Source organism: Melanerpes formicivorus, unplaced genomic scaffold (assembly GCF_026170545.1).
Source record: "Melanerpes formicivorus ecotype bairdi unplaced genomic scaffold, bMelFor1.0.p_v2 SCAF_57, whole genome shotgun sequence".
Lineage (NCBI taxonomy): Eukaryota > Metazoa > Chordata > Aves > Piciformes > Picidae > Melanerpes > Melanerpes formicivorus.
In genome coordinates, this window is record NW_027142409.1 from 3,621,820 (window position 1) to 3,643,901 (window position 22,082).

Consider the following 22,082-nt stretch of genomic DNA (forward strand, 5'->3'; position numbering starts at 1 on the left):
CTTTAGGCATGCAGATTTTGATCGCTTCAGGGATCTGCTAGCCAAAGTGTCATGGGACAAAGCCCTGGAGGGAAGAGGGACCCAGGACAGCTGGTCAGTATTCAAGGACCACCTCCTCTGTGTCCAGGAGCTCTGTGTACCAACAAAGAGAAAAGCAGGTAAGAATGCTAGGAGGCCTGCCTGGATGGGCAAGGAGCTACTGGACACACTATTACTTAAAAGGAAACTCTACAGGAAGTGGAGGGAAGGACAGGTAGAACAGGGGGAATACAAGGAAGCTGCCCGAGCAGCAAGAGTCCTGGTCAGGAAAGCCAAAGCAGAGTTTGAGTTGAATCTAGCCAGGGAGATTAAAGGGAATACTAAGAACTTTTACAGGTATATTAATGGGAAGAAGAAGACTAGGGAAGGTGTGGGCCCCCTCAGAAAAGAAAATGGTGACATGGTCACCTGTGATGAGGAAAAGGCTGAGGTACTTAATAACTTCTTTACCTCAGTCTTCACTGCAAGGGCCTCTAGCCACACTCCTGATGTTATGGAAGTCAAAGCCAGGGACAGGGAGGAAGAACTGCCCATTGTAAGTGCAGATCAGGTTCGTGATCATCTGAAGAACCTGAAAGTGTTCAAGTCCATGGGACCCGACGGGTTACACCCACGGGTGCTGAGAGAACTGGCAGATGAGGTTGCTAAACCCCTCTCTATTATATTTCAAAAGTCCTGGCAGTCTGGTGAAGTCCCCACAGACTGGAAAAGGGGAAACATTGCCCCCATCTTCAAAAAGGGCAAGAAGGAGGAACCAGGGAACTACAGGCCAGTCAGTCTCACCTCTGTGCCTGGAAAGATCATGGAACAGATCCTCCTGGAGGCACTACTCGCTCAAAAGAATAGTGAAGAGGTGATTGGGAACAGTCAGCATGGCTTTGCCAAGGGCAAATCCTGCCTGACCAACCTGGTGGCCTTCTATGAGCAGGTGACAAAATTAATAGATGAGGGGCGAGCAACTGATGTCGTTTACCTGGACCTGAGCAAAGCCTTCGACACTGTCCCGCACCACATCCTGGTCTCCAAACTGGTGACACATGGGTTTGATGGGTGGACCACTAGATGGATAAGGAACTGGCTTGATGGCCGCACCCAAAGAGTGGCTGTCAATGGCTCCATGTCCCAGTGGAGGCCAGTGACAAGTGGAGTCCCTCAGGGATCAGTCCTGGGACCTGTCTTATTCAACATCTTTGTGGGGGACATGGACAGTGGCATTGAGTGCACCCTCAGCAAGTTTGCTGATGACACCAAGCTGTGTGGTGCAGCAGACACGCTGGAGGGAAGGGAGGCCATCCAGAGGGACCTTGACAGGCTGGAGAGGTGGGCACAGGCCAACCTCATGAAGTTCAATAAGAGCAAGTGCAGGGTCCTGCATCTGGGTCGAGGCAATCCCAGGCACAAATACAGGCTGGGCAGTGACTGGCTGGAGGATAGCCCTGAGGAGAGAGACTTGGGGGTGCTGGTGGACAAAAAGCTCAACATGAGCTCTCAGTGTGCACTTGCAGCCCGCAAAGCCAATCAGATCCTGGGCTGCATCAGGAGAAGTGTGGCCAGCAGGTCGAGGGAGGTGATCCTCCCCCTCTACTCAGCCCTGGTGAGACCCCACCTGGAGTACTGTGTCCAGTTCTGGAGCCCCTATTACAAGAGGGATGTGGAGGTGCTGGAACGTGTCCAGAGAAGGGCCACGAGGATGATCAGAGGGCTGGAGCACCTCTCCTATGAGGACAGACTGAAGGAGTTGGGGCTGTACAGTCTGCAGAAGAGAAGGCTCCGAGGTGACCTAATTGTCGCCTTCCAGTATCTGAAGGGGGCCTACAGGAAGGCAGGGGAAGGACTTCTCAGGATATCAGGTAGTGATAGGACTAGGGGGAATGGAATGAAGCTGGAGGTGGGGAGATTCAGGCTGGATGTGAGGAGGAGGTTCTTCACCATGAGAGTGGTGAAACCCTGGAATGGGTTGTCCAGGGAGGTGGTCGAGGCCCCGTCCCTGGGGGTGTTTAAGAGCAGGCTGGATGAGGCTCTGTCCAGCCTGATCTAGTGTGGGGTGTCCCTGCCCATGGCAGGGGGGTTGGAACTAGATGATCCTTGTGGTCCCTTCCAACCCTGAATGAAACTATGAAACTATGAAACTATGAAAATGGTCGTTCAGACACGATAGGCTGCAAGTCGTTAAGACCCTAATACAGAAACAATAGCAACTAGGTCACACCTTGCTAGCCACCCACCCCTACTACCCCCACCCCCAGAAAAGGGAGGATTTTCTAGTACTACTCTTGCCAACCAAAGCTCTGCTCTGATTTAAAGTTACAGTGCTAATTTCTTCATTTCTGATTGCAATGTCCTTAAGAGATTTGTTATTTAGAGTTTTGCTAAGTTTTCCTGGTAAGCATAATGAATGGTAAGCATTCGATATTTATAGATGCCTAGTACATAGTAATTGTAGTAAGGTGTAAGTACTTAGTAATGAGTTCACATTGTAAGATTTCTTTTGCTTCGAACCTTCTTAGTTGTGTGCCATGGCATTTCAATGGAGCTCCATGTAATATAGTTAAGACTTATAGTAAATAGGTATTCATTTTAAAAAGTATTCCTTAGCTAAGGTAATATCTTTATATTTCCTTCTTAGACATAGACTAGAAAAAAAACAAAAAATGAAAAAAAAAAGGTAAACAAAAAGTAACATGTGCAAAGAAAAAAGTGTAAACATAGAAATATATAACAAAAACACAAAAACTCTGGATACAAAACATAGAGTACTAAATAACAGAGTAGTAATAAAAAAGAAGACCAACAATAAAAACAAAATATTAAAAACAAATATGACACACTGAAAAATCATAAGGATTACTAATACAAAATAACTATTAACAAAAAAAAAAACATAAGAATTGTTAGCAAAAAATTAAAACGAGGATTATCAAGACTACTAGATTAAAACAAACAAAAAATTATACAAAGAAAAAGTTGAGAATATTAAAATGAAAAATTATAATAAAAAAGAATTAATAGAAAAGAAGGTTAAAAAATATAATACAAAAGTCAAAAATTAAAATTAAAATAGAAAATAGATTAAATAAAACAAACATGCCAAATAAAATATAATTACAATAAAGAATATAAGATAAAAAATAAAAGATTAAACACTAGATAGAAAGAAAAAAATAGAAATTACAAAAATAAAAGAAATTGAAAGAAAAAATTGATTAGAATAACAAATTAAAATACAGAGTAAAAAATTACAATAAGAAAATAAAAATTATAATAAAGAAGGTAAAAAAGAAATAAATTAAAAATTACAAAAAGTAAGTTAAAAATAATAATAATAAAAATTTAAAGAACAAATAAAATTAAAATACAAAAATAACAAAAATTAATTGAATAAAATATAAATAAAAATTAGATCAAAATTAACAAACAAAAAAGTTAACAAAAAATAATTAAAAAGTGCAGATAAAAAAAAATAATAAAATGCAATGAAGAAAAAACCACATTGAAACAGTATAGAAATAAATTTAAAAACAAAAATTGAAATTAATTAAAGATTAAACAAAATAACTAGATTAAAAGTCAAATTATTAAACATATTAAAATAATAAATTCACAATAGAAAACCATAACTAAAAATGAAATAAAATAACAAAATGAAACAAAAAATGAATAATAAAAGAGATACTGGATGGCCACGATCAGGTCACCTCGAGCCTTCTTTTCTGCTAACTGCAATCATCGCAATAAACAACGGCAGAAGAATCAAGACCACGAGGACACAGCATTTCCCATGCAGTCGAACATTGATCACAATAACTGCTATGATAATCTGGGATCAAACAGCATCACTCAGAAGAATGTACCACAGCATCATGTGAATTAGGACTGAATATTGTGGTTGCATAGAACAAAATTAGCTCATGGCAACCCTAGAAATGCTGTAACCCTAGAAACATCAATCCTAGAAGTACTGTAACCCTAGAGATATCAACCCTAGCAAGTGTTGTAACCCTAGAAACATCAACTTTGCAATGTGCTGTAACCCTTTCACCACAAGACAGCACAAACACGGCACAACTGTCATGAAAATGACGATCAGCAAACCTGCTTAGCACTGACCTCAACGACTGTCACGATAAACCAAGATGTCAACAGAAAGCATCTAACTTATAACTGAGTGTCGTGACTGCTTTACTGTTGTGTGAACATTAAGAGATCAGCATTACTAGGATGAGCAAAAACACATTATTATGTGTAATTTTATATTGGGCAATGCAACAAAGCTCTTTTTGCTCTTGCTGCTTGCCTGCAAGTTTTCTGTCTGTGAAGCTAGAGCCTGGCCAGATCTGCCTTTACAGATTAAGGAAATCTTGCTACTATTAAACAATTCATGATTTTTGACCATCCTAGAGAAAATAAAGATGCAACATAATCCTAAAGCAGATTTCAAAAGACAGTGCTAAGGATTGCATTTGTGCCTCAATCTCTGTGTGCAATGCATTCAGGCATAATCAAGTCTTCTCTGTCAATAAAAGGAGTGAAATGTAAAGATCGGAACTGTTAAGATCTAAGTTCTTCTTTACAATGTTTGTTATCTTTGACCATGTATTATGCCAGCTCTGTAGAGCATTGTAAGTAGTTCAATTTAAGCTTTGTGCCTCGTATGGGTTACACCAGTCTGTTAGACATGCTGCACTACAGAACTCTTGCTTTTGCTACACAGCTTAGCTTTACCTTGCTTGCTTCTGTGTTTGCAGTAGCATCTTGTATGGGATGAGAACAACTCCCATGACCAGATTGCTCACAAAAACAAAAAGGGGGATTTGTGGCAATGCCAGCGACGAGCAGTGTGAGCAATCTGGCAGTGCAGGCCTAGAGCCTGACATGATGGTAGGCCATGCTCAGCATAAATGCAGAGCCAGCTAGCAGTGGAGCAAAACAGTGCTGTGCCTGCAGCATGTAACTAAAACAAGACACTGGTAGCTATAAACATGGACAGTTATCTTGGGACAACAGGACATGCACCTGCATCAACAACCTCGTTGTGTCATTAGTAGTTGGACCAATAATCTGTAATAGTGCAATGTGTGGTCACTCAGAGGGAACCAATGGAGCTATGCCAACAAGGCACTCCGAGTTTATATAAGTTGTAGCAGTTGCCTTGCTACGCACTTCTGCCTTTCCTGTCTCCTGTTTCTTCTACACTTTACAGTGCTATACTTGCACTACAGGCCTGCTCCATAGGCCTGCACCTCAGGCCTGCACCATCGGCCTGCAACACTGGAACAATAAAGGAACAATACTCGATCACATTGGTCAGCCGTATTGATTCCCAATCTCCGTCGTCTACATTGCATGAGAGTGGGGAACTTGCACTAAGTTCCAAGAGATCATATTAAGGAAGAATGTGTAAGTCCTAGAAATTAAGAAGTCCTACAGGTTTTCCTCAGTCTTCCACCGCAAAAGCTCGTTCATTGCTTCGCTCGCTGTTCCATGTAACTGACAGATATCATGGGTATTGGCCTCCTGTTTCTGTAAAATGATGAAACAGTTATTTGGTATTTTTAAACAAATGAAAATTCTGATATGAAAATCTGTGCTTAGAACAGACTTATTCTAAGGCACTTCTACATCTGGTGTGCTAACTGTGGCTCAGTAAAGTTAAATGTGTATTTTTCAAGACAAAATCATAGCAGTTTTGCCCACGGAACAGGTAGTATGAGATTCAGTTCTCCTACATCTGAACTTGTCACCCCCATGTATTCTTTGCAGTCTGAGCTATTTAGATACCTTCTTTAGAATGAGATTAATTGCACTTTACACTGACTTGATCTCCAGTGACTGTAAATACAAGGGCACCAAGCTGAGACATCTGCACTGTATGAATTCCACACATTGTGATAAATGCAAGTAAGAAATATGCACTAAGTCCCTATTTACATTCTTTTTGGCTGCAAAAACACCCCTACATTTGCCATTTTAGATAGCAATACCCTCCCAGCTAGCAAAGCACCCGAGCTACCCAGTGAATACAGAAGCAGCTCCACTACCCAGCTATAATAGAAGTTAGCAGAATGAATGATTTTTCCAAGGGCCTCAGGAAGTTTTTGTTCAGTGCTCATTCTCGCAAACTTGGACACACAATAATAATACAGACTTTGCTTTGTTGTGATGTTAATTAATATTTGCAAAACACATTTTAAAACTTCAGTGATCCATAATTATGAGATATTGTTACTCTGGTTATTACATTATTTGACTTATGTTCATACTGCCTAGTTTTACTCTGATGAGAAGGTTGCCACAGACATCAGATTCTCACATTTCAAGCATTTGAGCTTCATAAAACCAAAGTGACATTTCAGTAGTAGAAGGTCAATAAAGGACTCATTAAGAGCTTGTAGACATGATTTGCCAATCATGGTCCTCAGGACATGGATGTTGGTTCATTAACATTAGTGATGCATGTTCAAAGATTCAATCAGGCACAGAAGATGTATGAAAACAGGGTGTTGTCTGGATTTCAAGTGAGAATCTTGAATAAGATTTATAGGTCAAATAGCAGAGGTTAGTTTATGGGAATGGGACTCATCCATTGCTGGATTAGTATTTTGTCATATATACAAGACAAGAAAGTCTTGAGTTACCAAAGGCAAAAAGCCACATAAGAAATAATCTAAAGCATTTGAAATACCATAGGATGCTGAAGTTTACTGCACACATAGTGGCAGATCAGCTTAATTTCTCAGTTGCATATAATCTCCTGTTGCTCAGCAAGGGATAGAATCACTAAGCATCTTGGGAGACTAGGCAAAAATACACTTATAATTTATTAAAAAGAAAAAGAGGTGAAAACCCCAAGCCTGCTCCTGTGTGGAACTATTCCAAATTAGACTTTTATCATCTATTAAAAAAGTGTGCATGAGGCAGGACATATATTTCAAAGCTGATGCAATGTCATGACACAGTTTTCAACTTCCTGCAGATTTCAGTGAATGAGAACAGTGAGTTCAACTGCAGCCCTGATGGCTTTATGCACAGATGCTAATTTTTCCTAAAAGCATCTTTAGCAACAGTGAGAAACTACAGTTAAAACATTAATTCCTTCAAGACTGGTTTAACAGTATGGCTAAAAATCTACCTGAATGTACTAAAACCGAAGCTGCCTATGGATTTCCCTTACAAAACTCATCACACCAATATATACATCATTCACAACAGAATTCCACCTCTGAGTCAGTTACCCCAAGCTCCAGTGTTGACATAGCCAGAACTTCCCAGGTGTTATGCAGCCAACCTGCCTGACATCATCAGAGCTGCCAACCTCCCTCCCCTCACCGCACAGAGAACCAAGTACCAGACAGAGGCAGTTACAATGCATATTAAATCAGGTCAACCTCATATCCGGCAACCAAAGCCTCAAAGAATGAACCATGTCCATGAGTTTACCTCCTGTGAAATCAAATTGACAAAAGCATGTAAAATATATCAAATACTGTGAGAAATAACAGATGCAAGTTATAAAAAGAATCAAGAATTTAATCAAGAGTCACAGAATTTGCTAGGCAACACTTCCTAGTAGCGTACATATGGGATCAGCATTACCCACAGATGAAAGCAATGTTCTTATTTAATTCAGAAATATTTAATACAGCAAATGAAAGAAACAACATCAGAATTATAATGGTGAGGCAAGGAGACAGCAAAGAGAGAGCATTAGGAAGATAAAAAGTTAACTATGAATGGCTTAATTATTTTTTAGTTAAAAACTTTAAAAAGCTTCTGTTGGGAAAATCCAGCCTGTTCCGAGACCTTTGGCTGTGAGAGGAGGGGCAGGAACATCGTTTTACACCCCAGTGCCCACAGAGCTCAGCCATGCAATACCAGTACCAAAGACTTCATAACAGTGCAGGTGAGGGAGGTGCAAACTGGGATTTTACCAGTACCTGACTTTGCAGTGGGCTGCACAAACCAGGACTGGGAAGGTAGCCTGATGCCCCTGAGGAAGTCAGGGACAACAAGGTCCAGGTTTATAAGGCAATGTATAAGGTCCTGCACCTAGGTTGGGGCAATCCTTGGTACCAATGCAGGCCAGGGGATGATGAAATAGAGAGCAGCTCTGTAGAAAAGGACTTGTGGATACTGGTGGATGAGAAGCTGAATGTGAACCAACAATGTACACTTGCAGCCCACAAAGCAAACTGTATCCTGGTCTATATCAAAAGAAGCATAGCCAACAGATTGAGAGAGGTGATTCTGCCACTCTGCTCTAGTGAGACCTCACTTGGAGTACTGTGTCCAGCTCTGGAGTCCTCAACACAGGAAGGGCATGGACCTGATGGAACAGGCCCAGAGGAGGGTGATGAAGGTCATTAGAAGGCTGGAGCTCCTCTCCTACAAGGACAGGATGGGACAGTTGGGGCTGTTCAGCCTGGAAAAATAGAAGGCTCTGGGAAGACCATATATTAGGTACTTAATAACTTCTTTACCTCAGTCTTCACTGCAAGGGCCTCTAGCCACACTCCTGATGTTATGGAAGTCAAAGCCAGGGACGGGGAGGAAGAACTGCCCATTGTAAGTGCAGATCAGGTTCGTGATCACCTGAAGAACCTGAAAGTGTTCAAGTCCATGGGACTCGACGGGATACACCCACGGGTACTGAGAGAACTGGCAGATGAGGTTGCTAAACCCCTCTCTATTCTATTTCAAAAGTCATGCCAGTCTGGGGAAGTCCCCACAGACTGGAAAAGGGGAAACATTACCCCCATTTGCAAAAAGGGTAAGAAGGAGGAACCAGGGAAGTACAGGCCAGTCAGTCTCACCTCTGTGCCTGGAAAGATCATGGAGCAGATCCTCCTGGAGGCACTACTGGCTCAGAAGAATAGTGAAGAGGTGATTGGGAACAGTCAGCATGGCTTTGCCAAGGGCAAATCCTGCCTGACCAACCTGGTGGCCTTCTATGAGCAGGTGACAAAATTAATAGATGAGGGGCGAGCAACTGATGTCATCTACCTGGACCTGAGCAAAGCCTTCGACACTGTCCCGCACCACATCCTGGTCTCCAAACTGGTGACACATGGGTTTGATGGGTGGACCACTAGATGGATAAGGAACTGGCTTGATGGCCGCACCCAAAGAGTGGCTGTCAATGGCTCCATGTCCCAGTGGAGGCCAGTGACAAGCGGAGTCCCTCAGGGATCAGTCCTGGGACCTGTCTTATTCAACATCTTTGTGGGGGACATGGACAGTGGCATTGAGTGCACCCTCAGCAAGTTTGCTGATGACACCAAGCTGTGTGGTGCAGCAGACACGCTGGAGGGAAGGGAGGCCATCCAGAGGGACCTTGACAGGCTGGAGAGGTGGGCACAAGCCAACCTCATGAAGTTCAATAAGAGCAAGTGCAAGGTCCTGCATCTGGGTCAAGGCAATCTCAGGCACAAATACAGGCTGGGCAGTGACTGGCTGGAAAGCTGCCCTGAGGAGAGAGACTTGGGGGTGCTGGTGGACAAGAAGCTCAACATGAGCTCTCAATGTGCACTTGCAGCCCGCAAAGCCAATCAGATCCTGGGCTGCATCAGGAGAAGTGTGGCTAGCAGGTCGAGGGAGGTGATCCTCCCCCTCTACTCAGCCCTGGTGAGCCCTGGTCATTGCAGGTCTGACACATATGATAAACACTGAGGGTCATTTGATCTTTTTAGCTCACTTAAACCTTACCTTGTATCTAATACTGCTTATTGATTTCATCTAGACCAAAAATACTTTCATCTTCTGAAGCAGTATTTAAAATAGATAATGCATTGTCAGCTCTTTCAAAGGAAATTTCTAAAAATTATGGGAAAGCACATGCAGCCTTGTTCAGAATAAACACTACATCTGTTCCCTTTCTTGGTCCTAACTGAAGATAAGCAGAGAGCAGTGCTGACTGTGGTCTTCCTAAACTGTTTCCTGAAAGCTGGTCAGTGTCTGAGCTGTGGGGTAAGTTTTAAAGCTTTTAATTGTGGTTTGGTGGTGAAATGCAACATGCTGCTCAGCATTAGTATAGATGGAGAAGGCAGCAATCAGGTGACCCACCACCCCAGGCACCTCCTTCAGCTTTCTCTGATGATAGCAGAGGAATGACACAAAATACTTCACAAATTCCCACAGTGCCAGTGACTGGGGCAGTTTGCAGCATGTTCAAAGAGAGGCAACTCACTCACACCACAGAAACACGGACTTGCCAACTTGCAGACAATATACAGCCAGCCGCACACCCCAGAGGTCATACATTCATCAGCAGGGCAGAAGTAGGGCAGGTGCTGCTACGGCACCTCATGTGGTGATGTCCTTGGGCATCTGGCACACCATCAGTGGTCATCAATGGAAGGGGAAGTCGTCAAACCAAGGAGACTGAAAAGTTGAGGGAGAGTAATTTGGTGATGCACTCTCTTTAGGTACCAGTAACCATATATCCCAGGCCAGTGTTTCACTATTTTTCTGACAAGAGCAAGACCAGAAGGAATATGCTGTTTCTCACTTTCCCATAACAACATAAATGACAACATAGATTAACTGCTCTTAAACAACATAGTGAAGCCAAAAATACAGCTTCTCATGTAGGCAGCCTTCACTCTTTAAGACTTAAAAATCTCATATTTGCTCTGTCCAAATCAGGTGGTTATTTTTTTTTTTAAAGCACATTTCCCTTAAAGTTAATATAATCAAGTAATTCCTTCTGAACAAGGCTATGGGGAAAACAACTGAAGTATAACAGCCCCAATACAATGCTAAACCCAAAAGCTCTGCTTATAACAATCCATGTGCTTAGATGTGCCTTTACCAGCTGCCACCTAAAGACCCATTCTGAAGTCAGTGGCAAAACCTTTGTTCACCTCTAATTCAAATGGCTGAATCCAAACAGTTCCAGTATTTGAGATGGCTGGATTTCATCAGCAAGTACACTAATTTGTGAAAATCAAATACAAACAATCTGAGGTCTGAACAATTGACAGCTCAGATTTGCACACAGGCAACACAATGTTCTCCAAGCCTACCTGGAGAGCACTTCATGTGTGCTCATTTATTATATCAAATAACAAAGACAACTGCATTTAAATCCCTAGGATCCATTAGTTTTCAATTTGTATTTTCCAGTGAAGTAGTTTCTATCAAAGTCAGTGTTTAGTTCAGTACAGCCTCACAGACATGTCCCTTTGGTGTGCTGTCAACAAATGCCTAAGGCAGGATTCGGTTCCTTGCAAATGGGTGCTTGATGTTATTTGGGAAACCTCAAGATACTTGAGGGTATCAAGTTGGCAGATATGGCATGTGGGCTACATGGGACTCTTCTGGAGCAATGGCTAAAGTACAGAAAGGTGACTACGTAGAATCCCTAACATGGCTTTGAGCCTTGCAGCAGGGGCAGGGAAAGGGCATCCTGGGCAGCTGGTACTCCCTGAGAGGGAAGAAGGGGTCTCTGAACTGGACACCAGCCACTCTCTGTTGTACCAGCCAGGTCTTCATGGGCATTGCAAGTGATGCTGAGCCCTAATGGAAGTGCAACTGCGTTTAGATGCTAACACAAGCCAGTGCTCTCAAAATGCTTCCTATCAAAAGTGAGGATGCTTTCTCCTTCACCCCTCAATTCACTCAAATGATATTATATGTCAGCACAGGTAACTGCCAGCCTGCAACAGAAAGTCTGCAATCTTTGCTGGGACCAAACCCCAAATGGAAACAGATTTCACTCCCTGCACCAAGAAACTATGTGAAGGACCCAGGTTCAGGAACAAACATACTTGGAGGGTATTTTTAAACAAATTCCCCTACAGCACCTGACAAAATTTCTGGGTAGTCTGCTGTGGGGAGAAGAAAAAACAACAACAAAAACCACCAAAAAACCCCAATGAAAATGTTATTATAAAGGAAATTCAGAAAGATGTCATTGTTTCCTGGTGAGGACAGGCAACATTCCAGGAGATTCTTTTCATTGATTTCAAAATATAAATTTTAAGTCACATGGGCAACCTGATCTAAAGGAGTATGTCCCTGCTCACTGCAGGAGGGTTACACTAGATGATCTTTGGAGGTCCCTTCCAACCCAAATTATTCGATGATTCCATGATACATCATATTTAAATTTTCACAGCATTCAGTCCTGTTCTGTTTTAGACTTTCAGTTAATGATTTTTTCCATATATTTATAAACAACTTACTGCCTGCATATGGGAAAAAAGTGAAATTATTACTACTTTCATCTTCATAATGACTGTGATATTAATTTGCTATTCCTTAGTATTGTTAATTCTATATTATCTCCTGATTTTACACTTTTTTGTTGTATTTTACTATACTTCAGTCACTTTTTTTTTCTGGTGAGAATTTTTAAATTATTCTTAAATTATGTGAAATCTAAGGATACTAAAAATGTTGAAAAGTTACTGTTGCATCTGCAATCTGAACTCTTTCTGCACTACCTTTTGTGGAAGGTATAGAAATTCTTGGGTATAATCACAATTTATTGCTTATGTATACAATGGATTTTTCTAATAGGTTTAGACAGATAGATTTCTAATAGGTTGGCACAGATTTGTGTTAAAACAATAGAGGGGAAAACAACCAGTTAATACCATGAAATCCTCTAATCAAACCACACACCATTAGTAGCTAGAGCCAAAAAAATTAGTAGTACTAGACAGAAAGTAAATTTCATAGATTCAATTTTAAAGGGAAGGCTTCAATAAGCTTTTAGTGAAGAGTATTTCGGTGAATCCATCATTATTTCCTAACTGGGATATCTTGCATGCACATACGTTGCTGTTTACTGTGGTAATTCTTGCAGATCTTTCAAGTGATATTTCACCCATGGTAGTGATTCCAAGAGCTGGACTTATTTATGAAGGGAAAACAAGGCTGGAGAAAACATTTTTATGTTTTGCTTTGAAAAAAATAAAGATTAATGATCATACTGATGTCTTTCAGAAGAGAATTCACAGGGGAACAACCTGTGTATCAAAAATACTTTGTTCCTTGTACTCCAAATTCAGAAACAGGAAAAATTTATTCCATTGGTCTGGAGAAATGCCTCTTATATGGCAAGTCATGACAAGAGGAAAATAGCTCTTCAGGGTAACTTAGACCAACCTCATGAAAGATATTGAAATAGAAACAAATTTTATTTATCATTATGTGGAATTATATAAAGGAAATAGAGTGGGATAGAGTTTTCTTACAGTAAATTACTTCCTGGGTTGTTTTGCTTTGTTGACAAGTTAGCCAATGTAGTGGGTTGAGAGAGAAGGCCTAGCTTTCCCTCCCCCATAAAGAAGAAAAAAACCACAGCTAACTCAGTCGGAGAAGCAAAAGGGATGCTATATTTACAAGCAATGTGAAAAATGCAGGTTATTTATACACAATATATACAGTATTTACAATATATATATATAGAGAGAAATATACAGCAAAGAAGAAAAAAAAATACAGGAACGAAATTCCCTCCTCCGGACAGAGGAGGGTTCCCCCCCCCCGTACCCCACTCTCTCTCTCCCCCTACCTCCCTTTTTCCCAAAAAGGGTTAGAGAGAGAAAAAGGCAGTTATTAAGGAAGAATGGTTTTAGTAGGCCTCATGCGAATTGATGCAGGATTAGTGCTTATCTTATCCAAGGTCGCTCTGGCTAGGTGCCCAGAAGCAGGCAAGCTGGAAAAGGGAGAAGGAAAGGAACGAACTGAGAAAAAATTCCAACTGCACTAAAGCTTAAAGCTGCGTTCTACCAATCTACCAATGAAATTCGTTTAGACCTGTCTTTGTTTACTAAATATTCAGCCAGAGTGTCCCAGCACTGTCCCTTTCTTAAAGGCACTACCCCAAATGGTCACATCCAATTTTGTGGGTAACCTGTTTTGCCAGTAAAGAACTCTACAAACAGAGCCTGGCAGCTACCTCACATCAGCTGAGCTCCTTCCATACATTTTCACATATCAAAATGCATTACATGACTCTGATGACTGTTTCTATAGTCTGTGCACTTTTATCTTGTACAGGTAACAATATTTAAGTCTGTCAGTCTTTCATGATGCAGTTTGTGAAACATGTACAATACCTCAGGAAAGAGACACTATAGATCTTGCTCCTTACAAGATAACTGAAGTAGTTACCCTCTGTACTGCTCTGTTAGGATCTCTTCACTGTTATACTCAAACACTTTCACCTATATCCTTGATCATTTGTCTCCTTTTCTTCTGGTGCCAATCAGTACCACAGTGTTTCCCTAAACCCTTCCATTATCCAGCATTAGCCTGGGCTTGCTCTTGAATCTGCTCACCCTTAGGCTGATAAACTGCAACATTAAGAACTGCAGGAAAGCACAAATGTTAGTGCAACAGATCTTCCAAGCAGTGAAGCAAAATGCTAATTTTCATTTCAACACTGTAATCAGACGGTAAGGCTTCACACACTCTCTTGATTGTCAGGCATCACACTAGTTTGCTAAGTTTCAGTTTCCATGTATGTGCAGTAGAGTAACAGATGGACAGTGGTTCGAACAGTTGAAATCAAATCCATCAAATTAGGATGCATACCATGATTTCAGAATAACAGAGTGTAAGTTCAAAAAAATAATAGCCACATAGAAAATATTCTATGAAAGACAGCTTCGAAAAGGCGTTTGTTATCTTTCTGGAAAACAAAAGAAAACAAACAAACAAAAAGTATTACATCACTTGTTCGAGCTATAATGTTACCTACAAGAATATGCAAGGAAAGCTCCTGATTGCAGTCTGAGTGTGATACAGTTGTAGAGGCAAAACTTTTCCATTTTACTGATGAAAGCAGCATTCTACATCCTGATGTACACTTGTGGTGGTTTGAGCCTTAACTGGGATTTAAGAGCTCAGGTGGGAAGGCAAGACTGAGAATCCCTCCCCCACTTTCCCTCTCCCTCTCCTAAAAAAAAAAAAAAAAAAAAGGAAAGAAATTGGGATAAGAAAAAAAAGGAGGAGGTAAATCTACCGAAAAATAATTTGGAGTTGGTTTGGAAGTAGAGAGGTAAAAATTTTCTTTAAACAATATAGATATAGATAACAACAGGAAGGGTTCACAAGGGTAAGGAACAAGGATAGATAGCAAGAATATATATACAAAACCAACAGTCCTTTGAAGATGCAGCAAGGAGGAAAGACCAGGCCTGACCACATGGCAGAGAAGCAGAAAGCCAGTAGTGACTCAGTCCTCTCGTCCAGGCAAGGCAGAAGCAAAAGAGAGCCAATGGCTGTAGTGTCTTCCTTTTTATAGGCTTGCTGGACAGGGAGGGGGAGTGGAACAGACTAATTCAGTTTCCCAGGGGGGGAAACCCCCCTCCAGGGAGGGCAAGGCTCTCACAAGCCCTCCCTGCCTGCTATCAGGATGGGCGTAATCCATCACAACACTGCACTTCTCAGATTTGCATTTCGCTCTTTCTGCATGATCTTTAGGACAGAAATCCATGACAATTTTGGAAAGTTAAAAAAATTTGAAAATTATAGGGAACTGATCAGATACCTGACACTGGTTAGCAAAAAAAATGGGTTTTCATAAGTTACCCATGACAAGGAGTAATTCAGAGTGACGTCCACCCTGCTCTAAATCATGTATATGCATAGCATGTATTAAAAATATTAATGTACATGATGTGACATTTACTAAGGAATGTACAATCTCCAAAAGCACCATAAAATGAAAATGCTATTTTGAAATACAATCATTAAAATAATGAAATGTACATTAGAAAAAAAAATCAAAAGCCAATAATATAAAAGAACATTAATTGCACTATAAATTACCTCAAGAATGAACACACATTACTATAGGAGATCTTTTATTGGTGGATATAATAATATTTCCAGTGATTTACGCAACCTTGAACAATTTATTTTAGCTGTAGAGAAACATTTTTAGGGAGGAAAAAGATAAAAACTTTGGGAAACATCCAAAATTAATCTATCAGTTTTTAATTTGAAAAGAAAGATAATGTATCTTTGAACTATTAAATTTAACTATTTAGATCTATTATAATGCTTTGGTCATCTGTTTCATTATTTTCAAAGGTCACTGTATGTGCCTTTGAATTCATGAAGCAATATATAACTTTCTAAATCTCATTGCAGCTGAAATCTTGAAGTGTAGATAGTTCCAGTTTTCCTAAGAAAGGTCAGCAAAATATAAGGATGTATTACTTTACAGGAGGAGGAATAAGGCTGAAAAAAAAACATAGAGACAAGATTTCTCTTTCAGAAGTGCCATGATTTTGGAGCAGTAAATTCTAAATTACCATTTAAAAAAATTGTTAGCAAATTACTTACCAATGATATTCTCATACAAGTACAGGAGATCACAAATAATTGCATCCCTCTTCAATTTTATCAAAATAATTTATTTTGAAACACCTCACTTCTTATACTCACCTGTGTAATGAATAAAACCTGATCTGCATGGAGATGGGAGATGCTGAAGAATCTAATACATTTCACAACTGGCAGCAAAAGTAATGCTGCATTTTCTGTATATAATGCTATGAATTGCAGATACTTGTGATAAAACCATCCTGATCTACAAATCACAGTATACTGCAGTTTAAATAATCTGTGTTTTGTGAAAGAGCCATGCCCATGCTGTTTAACATTTTTATTTCTCAGCCTATTAAAACTGATGGGAAAAAAGCAGAAGCACTATAAACCTATAAGTCAGTAAGAATGTGAAAGTGGAAGATCCTTTGGGGGTTTATCCTTCCTCACCCCATTTTTAGATTACTCTTATGAGAAAGAAAAGAAGTTGCAACTATTTGAGAGTCTCTCTCCTCTACTGTCTGCCATTCAGAGGAAAAAATGGTCAAAAGTAAACTCCCACTTTTGTTGAATTAAGCTATTTGTTCAGCATTATTTTTATAGCCTACTTGTGACACTACAAGGCAACCATGGAAGCTACAAAGTTCTTTCTACTTTTTACTTTTCTCACTGCCATTAAAACCCACAATAATACAATAACTTACTTCTTCTGTACCCCTCCAGCTGCACCAGCTCCAAAAATGACCATGCAAGAGTGAAATGATTTGGACAAAACTTCCTTAAAGGCTAAGTTGATTACCTGATTCTTTAATAACACCACATACGATTTCATGAAAAGTCACCAGCCTCTCCAGATGTAGAACTAGGAGAAACACTGTAGACTTTGCTGATATTTTTATGTCATTTGCATAACATTATTAAAGTATGATCAAGTTTCACAATGAAAGTCATGCTGTCAAGAAGTAAAGAATCACAGGAAACTAATTCGGTTGACCTCCAAGGCACAAAAATAAATCTCATATAGAAAATTAAAACATCAAAAAAACCCAGCATGCTAAGGACAATTAAATTCCAGACAAACATAAACAATTAATTTGCATTCTCTCCCACACCTTAGGAATTACTGAAAATACAGTATCACCTAAATAAAAGAAGAAAGATAATAAGTGCATGGTACTAAGAAGTGTTTTGCCCCATACTGTTACATGCTCCATACTGCCCTGCCATCTCTCCAGGGCATTGAAGGAGATTTGTGCATTCTGAAAGGCAGTATTCCAGAGGCTGCACACAGTTCAAACATCCTCTCAGATTCCAAGATGGAATATGTGTCATTTACATGACCACTATGTATTTAAACAGCCACTACTCAAAAGACTGGCATCCAATTTCTCCATCTTTCTTAGTTCTATGCTTTCCTGTTTTCTACTTTATTTTCAAGACTTAACCCTTACATTTGCTAGAATAAAGTTTAGATTGCAACTACTTTTTGTGTTCAAACTGAGCTCAGGTTAATCTCACAACCTTAGGATGCTCTTCTTTCCTTTGACTCTACAAATTTCCCTTTAAAGAGAGTATTTAAGATGGAAGATACAAAACTGATAGTGATGGAAAGATGCTGGGTAGAGAAGGAGCAGCTATGATGGACCCAAAATGAGGAGCTATAGCCCTGGTATATATTTCTCTGTTATTTGTGCATATGTGCAGTCTGAATCTCTAAATTATTGAATTGTTTGATTTCTGTATTTAACTGTATTTTTGACATTTCATTATTGTCAATTTATCTACTTTGCCTACACACGGTGGTAGCAGCATCTGCTGAACACAATAGACACTGATTCCCTTTGTGAGATAAATGCCTTTATCTATGCTATACCTCATGCATCTTTGCTATCTGCGGGTGTATACTGTATTTACTGCCAAAAGTGGACAGAAAGCCTTTTTAGGTCGTTAGAATATATGGTTATAAAGGCCAGTGTCATACCGAAAGCTGTTTGTTGCTCATTTTCAAAACTGCCAAAGAGAGAGAAATGTGACAAATGTGGAATGAAAACATATGGAAGATAAGTAAATTTTATGCACAGAAGAAAGTACAGTGAGAAACAGATAAAAGCAAAGTGAGACCAAATATGCATGCATAGAAACACTGATTGAGAAATCCAACTGCAGTGATTTCCATCCTCTCATCGCAACTGAGTGTGTACTAAATGAATAAACTGCTACTTGACATTTCTCAAATAAATACCACAAGAAGAGTACTTATTTTAATGAATCATTTTGGTCCCTATAACTGAAAGTAGCTGCAATGAACTGTAATTCCTTTTGGGAAATGTAATTCTGTATAATTCTGGACTAAAATATGAGAAGTTGTGGTCTCCAACAGGTCTGCTTTCAAAGAGATTCTGATTCATCCATGCCCACTTCTACTTATATTTGATCATAGCTGTTGACATACTTTATCTGCCATGCGGAGAGATATTTCTCTACTAGAAGTAAGGAAGCCATATGGTCTGTGGATGACTATGAATTTTTTTGTATTTTTCTCCAGTTATTCAAACAAAACTACCCATTTAGCAGACTATTTTTGATTCAGGTAGGATATTTTTGTGGTATATGACACACTTCTAAGAACTTTAAATCTTCTTAAATATAACCATAATTGATGGGCTAACACTGTCTGCATTAGTGGTCCTTTCATTCATCAGGCATGGCCAGATAAACAAATTCACTGTGGTGATGAACTGAAGCAGCAAGTAAGACTTGTCTTGTTTGTGGAATAGAACTGAAACAGCTGGTTTTGTTTGACTGATGCAGTTTGAAAGGGCTCCCAATGGTATATCTCAGGAAAAGAAAAAAAATGGGAGTTATTTCAATGCTCATTATCAAAACTACTCATAGGATTATCACAGCTATACAAGGAAATTGTTTTGACTATGTGTAATTGCCAACAGGAAAAAAGCTCCTGCCAAAGGCAGGTGTAAAACAACATTTTACTGCCTTTGTTAAGGCACATAAAAACTATCCTAATAATTACTCCAGTGTTCATGTTTCAGCCAGATAAAGCTCTCAATCAAGCTGAAATTTACTCCTTCAGACTCCATCTATGAATATTTCCTACTAAAACATCCTCTGTCAAAAGAAAACTGTGGTAACTGTGAAGTGGCAACTTAACAAGGACAGGTAACATTCATCAGAGCTTGCCATAGGTACCTCCCCTCTAGATGGGATGCCACCTGGTCTTCAGACACAGTGGAAATCAAATATCCAAGTTTTCCTCAAGATCAGGTATAGAAGTCCTGTTCAGGGATACATTTCTCCTATCACATACACCAACTAATATCAAAATGCCTCATATATGGACATTTATTAGAATATAGTTTTTAGTTAGCCATAATGGACCTTGACATTTATGTCTTGATTTGGTAACTTTTTCTGTTAAAAGGTTGGCACACACAACAATGACGCCATTCACACCGGTGGGATTTTGCCCTACACAAATGTGAAATCATGATCCCATTAAGTCATTAGGAATATTACCACCAATTCATCAAATCTGGACTTGACTGTGCAGTATTACACACTACATGGACAAAACACGTTTTCCTCAACACCTCTGTCAAAAGCAGTATATGCTTCCTGGTTGTTAAATGCTTGTTTAAAGCATTTACATCTTCACTCTTAAGTGTAACTTCAGCTTGGATCAGAAATTGAAACTCACTGAAGAGGAACCAGAAATTCTAAAAGTTAACAAAGAGGTACATGTAACTAAATGGAGATACACATGTAACTAAAAGGAAGTAGCACTTCATAGTACTAAAATGAAAAGCTAAACATAATCTAAAATAGAATCAGGAGATTTGACAGTCCTAGTTTTGACTCTGTAACTGAACAGTGATGTAATAAATGTTTCTTTAACTTAGGAATATTATGTCAGATCATACAGGGTCTGACCACAGCACTCAGAATTAAATCTTCATTGCATAACATTTTAATTCATAAAACTATTAGACATCATTGGAATCCATTTTAACCATATACCAGACCTTGAAAAGCATGCCAAATGATGGGGGATGGACAAACATTTCAAATATAAATGACAGAATCTGGTTAGCACTGTAAAAATAGCTACACACGGTAAAATTAAAACTTGTAATTCTGAAAGAAAGTGCTTTGTAAAACCATCTGGAAATTACTTGATGTATAATTGCTATATCACTTAAAGCACAGAAACAGAAAACTTCTGTTCTTCACATTTTACCTCTTTTCCAGATAAAACACAAAATACAAAAATAAAATTAATCAGAGATGGGAAAGGTTGATACCTTAAATAAATATGTGTTATAAAATAGTGTCACTTTTGCTCGACCTCAGAGTTGCTTTTTCAAATAAGTCCAGTACAACTAATACTCTCTCCTGACACATCCCAACCTGCAGCACACAGCATTCAGCTATTAAGACCTCCACAGCAGATTCCTGTCATCTGCACTTGTCCCTGCGCACAGTGACACTGACGAGACCCTTCCTCCTCGCACGATATCCATTTGCAGCCACCCACTACCTAAATGTCTGGAGGCAGTGACTATTTCAAATTTTGGTAGCACTTCTCTTGCAATGCTGCGCCGAAGCAGATCGAAATCTAGACAAAACACTCTAGGACTGAAAAGGGCACTTGAGATTCACAGCTTTATGCTGGGGCTCACATCTCCTGATGCACCTTAAGTGCTTTAATTTGGAAGAGATTTAAGTATCATACATCTTGCTCCCAAGGCACGTTGAGACGGTGCAAGCCTGTCCCGTAAGGAAGCACACACGGAAACCAGAAAAGGTTCCTCGCTGCGGAGTAGAAACCTTTGTAAGTTCAGAGAAGTTGCGGCCGAAGCACTTCCATACGCATCTATTTACTGACAAGGTGCATGGCGCCGGCACCGCTGCTGGATCTGGGTAAGAACCAGGCTACGAAGGCAGCAGAATGCGGGGAGGCAGAAGAAAAGGCCCTTCGCCACTGCCCCGCTCCCCCCGCCCCGAGACTAACCCAGATGGGGCAGTACCCACCCCGAGGTGGCAGCTCCGCGATGGGAAGCGAGACGGACCGGGGCGCGCTGTGAGCGCTGTGTCCGTTCATTATGTCATGGTCCCCGGCAGACGGCGTTTCAAAGAACTGCGGGAGCGCTCTGACAAGGGACAGCCGCCCCATACCGCCCCGGCGCCCTGGACCAGCGTGGAAGATGCGCGCGGCTGTGCCGAGCTCTGCGGAGCAGGTGCGCTGAGCTGGCGCGGACCCGCCGCCCACCCTTCCTTGGATGCCAGACTACGGCCTCGCCGTGAGGAGCGAGGTCAGGGGGAGCAGCGCGGTGCCCCCCAACGTACCCCAGCCCTCCGCGGCATGGCGGCCGGCAAGGGAAAGGGACCCTCCGGTTTGTCCGGAGGGAGCTGCGGGGCGGCTGCAGCCCGGCTGCCCCCGGCCTCTCCTGTCGGGGCAGCCCCGGGAATTCCCAAAATGTAAATCGCCAACAGTACCGGGGCTCGGAGCGCAGCATTCCTCACCCCGCCGCTCTCTCCGGACAAACCGGCCGCACCGAAGGTCCCTCCGTCGCCCCCTCCCCGCCGCCTTTCCCCGTACTCTGCAGACAGTGCCAGTCCTGCAGTGGCCCCGCACCGGCACAGGGTACCCAGCCCCGCCACTGTCATGCCCGGGCTGTGCCGAGATGAGACCCTCACACCAGCGAGACCCAGTGCAGCTCGGGGACGCGCCGATGATGGGA

General features: G+C 40.9%; 1 protein-coding gene across 1 annotated transcript in view; it reads right to left on the reverse strand.

Annotated features, from left to right (window-relative positions):
* Positions 1 to 22,082, reverse strand: part of DLGAP2 (DLG associated protein 2) — an 818,859-nt gene that overhangs the window by 796,507 nt on the left and 270 nt on the right. The window lies entirely within an intron of this gene.